We start from the raw sequence: 6075 nt of genomic DNA, 5'->3' as shown, positions 1-6075 counted from the left end.
GCTGCCGATGGCGTTTTGAAAAACAGGTCCAGTAATTGAGGAAGCTGTGCAAATTGTTTTGCAGAATACGATGCTCTAGTTTTTAAAAACGACACCACTGAAGCAGGCTGTGCAAAATCATTGACAGTTTTACCTGAGGTTTCATAACCCCTCATTTTGGACGCGTTGTCGGAAATACCGATCTGTTGAACTGCAAACAAACAAACAAACAAACAGGGCTAGGAAAGAAGGGAGCCAAAGGTAAACAGCGCATGCTAAAGCATATTCTCCGGGTCCGCCCCAAAGACGTCACTAACGTATTCTATAAATGGTACCAGTCACGGCGCCGGTTACGCATTCCCACCAGCGAGTGTAGCATGCGGGCATAGCATTCTATCGCTCCGGTTTATCATAAACATTTCCGCCGCCCGGCGGTAAACACGGACTGCGGTGTCTGAGGCTGTTGGGGCGATAATCAGTTTACCACTTTTCCTCAGCTGTTTGGCTAGACTCGCGTGCAGTACACCCGTTCATCGCCCGCCCGACGCACTCGCTCATTTTCACTATCGTGAAGGTCACACTCGCGGATCGCGCAAATGATCTTACGCCAATGATCGTGCCGTATGAGCACCACGACTGATCCACTACCACGAGATCGATGACGTTCGCGCGAGTGGTCAAGTGGATGGACGTTAAAAACGGACACATCTACACGGGGCGACAGAGCCACTTGGGCACGAGATCGAATGTGATCATTGAATTATTTGAACTTTCATTACCACTCTAGCCCTTTCTCACTTCTTCTCTCGCTCTACACTCACACTGTTTCTCGTAATGTGCACTCAGCCTTCCTCCTAAAGGGATCGGCTCACTCGCCGTTATGGATTTAACGAATGTGACGTGACATCGTACACTTTTTTTTTCAGACCCATTCGCCTCACGCGTCATTTCGCAGCTTCATAACACTGAACGCCATATTATCTTCCCTTCCTCGAGCTTCACACCCTTATGCGATGGCAAATTAATAATTAGAATATTTCCCTGCACTTGCTGCTTCGCTGCTCCATCCTTCCTCGCTCATTCGGATGAGTGCACGGGGTGGTGCAGGCCATTAAAATTGACGCGACCATAACCAAATTGGCTGTCATGCCGGCAAACCCGACAAACGGCAGACACGCAGAGCTAGCACAGGGGCGATGAATGTTTCGATAGGTTTTAATTTAAATTTTAATATTCACCGTAACGATCACTCTCTCGCGATCGATGGACGGTCAGTTCAGAGGACATCCGTGTGCGAACAAATCACGAAAACTACATCACTAAACCATGTCACGGGCCTCTTGGGTGGTAAAAATACCACCAAATTCATGGTTTTCCATATTACGTACGAGAAGGCTGGGTTAGCTACATTGAAACTAGCTTTGTTGAAATAGTAAAACTCTGAACAATTATAATAACTCGACTTTAAACAACCGTGTGGATGCATCAATTCTAAAGTAATATATGATGTAAAACTGTCGATTTAACTAACTTCTCGCGCGCCCTTGAACAGCTCGATCCGTTCGGGAAGGGAAACATCTTTATTTAGATTGGATGATGTTTGCTGTTTTTTTGAACGATGCTCATAAATTTTCCCCCCGTATCGTTGGCACTTTTCTGGTGAACGGACAGTGCGACAGTTGACGGTAATCTGGAACTGGTGGCCGTGGTGGGTGCGATAAATTGGGTGAATCCGTACGCCAAGAAACCTCACAAGCGTCACGACGAATCGCATTGCCACACTGACGGCTATATGTGTTTGTCTTCTCGAAATTGGAGTAAACAAAAAAAACCTACCAACCGGCGGTGCAAAATTACACTCCCAATACCTAGACGGACGCGCCCCACACCGATAATAGTCGGTCGGAGGATGGTTCGAGGCACAGGGCACGTGTTGGTCGATAGTAGCTTTGCCGAACGTGAACACAAACGCTGCACGAGAGCCGTTGCCGCACATTTCACCACATCCAAGAACTGTATGATTCAATCGTATTAGACGGTGCGACGGACGCGATTTTAACCGCGAAGGTGATTTCTTATAATTTTTTATAAATCAACCCTTGCGAAGGCCTGGCAAGGTTAAGGTCGGTGAACGGATGCCACATCGGGAAGCAAGCGGTGGAATTTGTTTCGTTGCAAAGGGTGTTTATGTAAGTGATTAAGGAAGAGAAAAAAGCGACACGTTGATACAACATTGTATTTGTTCGTCGTGGGGAGTCGATTGACTTGAATACAATCGTAAATTCATTAATCTGCCTCATAAACTGTATCAAATTTAGTTGCAATAATCTTTTTACGATCACTACTTGACTTTAGTTTCCTCGTGCGGAAGCTAATAAAGGTAAATGATCAAATCAAAGAGAACCGCCCAAAACCATTGAGAAAGCAAGTGCAGTCATTCTTCGTTCTTGAAAGGCATTAAACTGGTTCACTACCATATAATACCATTGAAATTGGATCTTTTATTTTGTTTGGTTTTAGGTGTTCTTATCTGCAGTATTTTGTTTGGACTTTTTGTTTCACTCATCTCAACGTCTCTCAATTTCTTATGGTAGTTCAAATGATGCAATTAATCCACCGGTTTCATAAACAACATTTTGACATAACTTTTCTTTGCGCTAAATTGATCTGTTCACTATGCAACTGATTTCGTTGGGATGTTGGCCGATGAAGGATTGAAAGAAAAAAACACATAATTTTACCGTCACACTTCCACCTCGCGGATAAATTCGGATCTTCTACTGGATGGCACATGTGCGAACAATTTGCATCAATTTAGGAACATTTTACCAGCACTGAATATGTGTCTAACAAGGGCGCGCGGTGTATCGAGCAAGGCATCGGACCACCGAGCCGGTCGCGAAGCAACTGACGGATTTTACCCCAATGAACCGCAACAACCGCGTTGTCATTCGCGATAGCAGAGCGCATGCGGCGACTACTTGCTTGCTTGCGTTAGTGAGAGCAAGATTAGTATACAGTGTGTAACAGCTGATTTGCTACGTTCCAATGGGAAACATTTTTTCGTTTTCATCATCACAAGGATTCGTTTTTCTTGTGCATTAGGTCACAATTCAGGATAATGTTTATTTGCAATTTGATTTCCAACACACTTATTCCATACAACAACAAAAAGTTACAACATTAACTATTTATGCGGAAAACATTTGTAAAGTAGTGTCGCATTCTGTTTTTCGCGCTGATGCCGTAGTTAACCCTCTTCACTTTTCTTACGCTGTTTGTCACCTCCCGCCGTAATTTCAGTTAGCACCATGATCGCATGCGGTGGTTTTGAGTTGTGTTCGCGTACGGTGTTCAGCGGCTCGGTGATTATTTTCACGCCTACTATCAACAAATTATTTCAAATGCCCTACCGACCGAATGACGAAAAAATAGCTAGAAAACACGCAAAATTCAGCAAACTGCAATGATCTCTGGGAGCAAGGCGACAATTTTGTGTGTCGCCCACCGTAAAAGGGGGAGTTTCGCGACGCGCAAGATTGACAAATGCGAGCAGCTGCCGCACGCGATGCCAAAGGATGGCTGGCAGGTTGGTTGTGCTAGCAGCGTTTCTTCGTCCATTTGCTACAGTCGGTGACAGTGTTGGCGACGCCAGATGGACAGGCTGACGAAGGCCTGTTGTTTGCAGAATATTTTAGTGTAGGATGCACCTGTTGAATGGGAGGAAAGGCGAAGATCCGTGACTTGTGGTGCGGTGCGTCCTATTGCCAATGTCTTCGTTCGACTGCTTTATGATACTGCGAAAAGCCGCGCCCATCTTTCATCGCCCTCTTATCACCGAGCGCCTGATTGTATTGCCAATATTACTCTCGTGATTATTCACTACGGACTGCGGTTGCGGTTAGGAGCGGGGCTTTTATGTGGTGAACGATATTTTATTGCATGTTATTTTACAGTAATGGTGTGGAAAAATGGGATGCAACATTCTCTTGTCTCATCAACGCGCGGGCATAGCGTAGGTAATTGATTGTAAGCCATAAGTCAATTATTATACCTTTCAAATCCAATTAAAAATGTTACGGGAGTATGGCGATGGTTTTTACATCGGTACTGCTCAAAATGAGGGCGCCAATTTAAGCTGTTTTACGATTAAGTATTGTATGCTCATGTGCATTACACCATATTTGAATAGTTCAGTTTTATCGTAAATCCTTCAGCCTATTTATGTAACTGGTTGGTCCTTAAAATTAATGGATTGTGGATTGTAAATTCACATTCGTAGAAGAAAGTGAATCGATATAATAATGAAGAAGAAAAAACAAAACGCATTGAATATAAGATCCCATAGAACAAAAATGAAATTGTTGTCCCAATGTGAAGAATAAGTGGATATTATTAAGAAAAAGAAATATTATCCTTTCATTTCAACTAGAAATATGTTACTTACTGCCGGAAAATTATATCTTCGCACTGTAAACGATTGCTTAATATGGATGAAACACATTATTTTTGGCTCTGAAGTATGTTCAACCTAATCATTTTACAATGTAGAATGTAAAAATAACGTTCGTACGTGTTTTCTTTTTCAAATTTTAGGCATTTGACAGGTCGACTGGTTGATGGAATGCAAAATTATTCATTTACGGAAAGGCAAAAGTCGCGGAGTACGTCCAACAGCAGGTAGCAGCCAGCGGTCCAACTCTAATCGAATTATCCCTTTCATTGTTGACAGAATAAAATTCATTCTCTTCACAATTTCGTCACCGTTGCCGGTAGCCCTACAGTAACTAGAAGCCTTTGTACTGCATACTATGTATAGAAGAAAACACAAGGAATAATAAGAATAATTATTTGCCTGCTCGGGTTAATTGATTTTTCGATCCCGTCAACCTTTTTTGACACTTGCGTTTCTTTTTGCAGTGAAATGTTGATGAGGGTAAATCGTCATTGAATGAATGAAAAGATTTATATAAAATAGAATGTAAATTATGAGCATTGAAATGAGTAAGGGATGATAAAAAGTTAAATAGTAAGCAGCTGTTTTTAAAGTTACTCATGCGTTTGGTATTTCTTCTCATAAATTATGTTAGTAGTTGTAGTATGTGATTTCAAAAACAAAAACAGCACAAACGTAAAAGATATAAAAAACATTGTTTCTTATGAAAATTATTATGAAAAGTCATGAATACGTATGTGAGTAAAACGATTTATTGGTTGTCCATTTTCGCAGTTAATGTTTACAATATTTCACTTTATTTAATAGTAAATATATAAATATTAATAAAAAATATATATAAATTATAAATTTAATCTTCAATTGATTTACTCTATTTTAATGGATTTCTTAAGAATGCTTTTTGCAAGCATTTTTTAACATTTTTTTCATAGATTCAAATTATTACTTCATGAAGATATGTGAAATGAATGTAAGCACAGGAGTAGCATTTGATTCAATTTGCTGCATTTTTTTAGCTAGTCGGTTGGCGTGATTGTCGCACTTACGTGCTGTCGATATTAAGTAGTGCAAAATAGCACATGGATTCAACATTTCCACTACTTTTAGTGAAGTCAATTCTTGGTGTGCAAATGCACAATTCTAAATAGCACATGGATTAAACATTTCCACTACTTTTAGTGAAGTCAATTGTTGGTGTGTTTTGTTTGAAATCTTTTGGGTTGTTTGTCCGAATGAACGTTTCACTACAAGTTGTGCCCGAGAAAGTCTGTAGTTTAACACACGCTTCTCTTGGGTATTTTCATCTTTAAAAGATACAAACACTTCTTTTGACAATAGAAATGCTTTAATTCTTGTCGGCCCTGACACGTTCACAGATGGTATTTGCTTTACTAAAATCTCTTTACACCTAGTGTCATAAATTCGACTGAGCTACTGTTGGAATTCTTGTAATTTTTCAAATTCGTATCTTCCTCTTTTCGGCCATTTACTCTGAAATGTGGACTGTCGATTGCACCAATGTAACAGGAAAAATTCCATATTCGTCCAAAATTTTCCGAAAAATTTAATCCCACTCTTGTTGGTTTTGTGGGAACTAAAATAATTAAACATTGAATGCATTGCATCCATAAATGAAACGA

The sequence above is a fragment of the Anopheles coustani genome, chromosome 3 (genome assembly GCF_943734705.1).
Source record: "Anopheles coustani chromosome 3, idAnoCousDA_361_x.2, whole genome shotgun sequence".
Lineage (NCBI taxonomy): Eukaryota > Metazoa > Arthropoda > Insecta > Diptera > Culicidae > Anopheles > Anopheles coustani.
Note: the sequence above shows the minus strand (reverse complement) of the source record.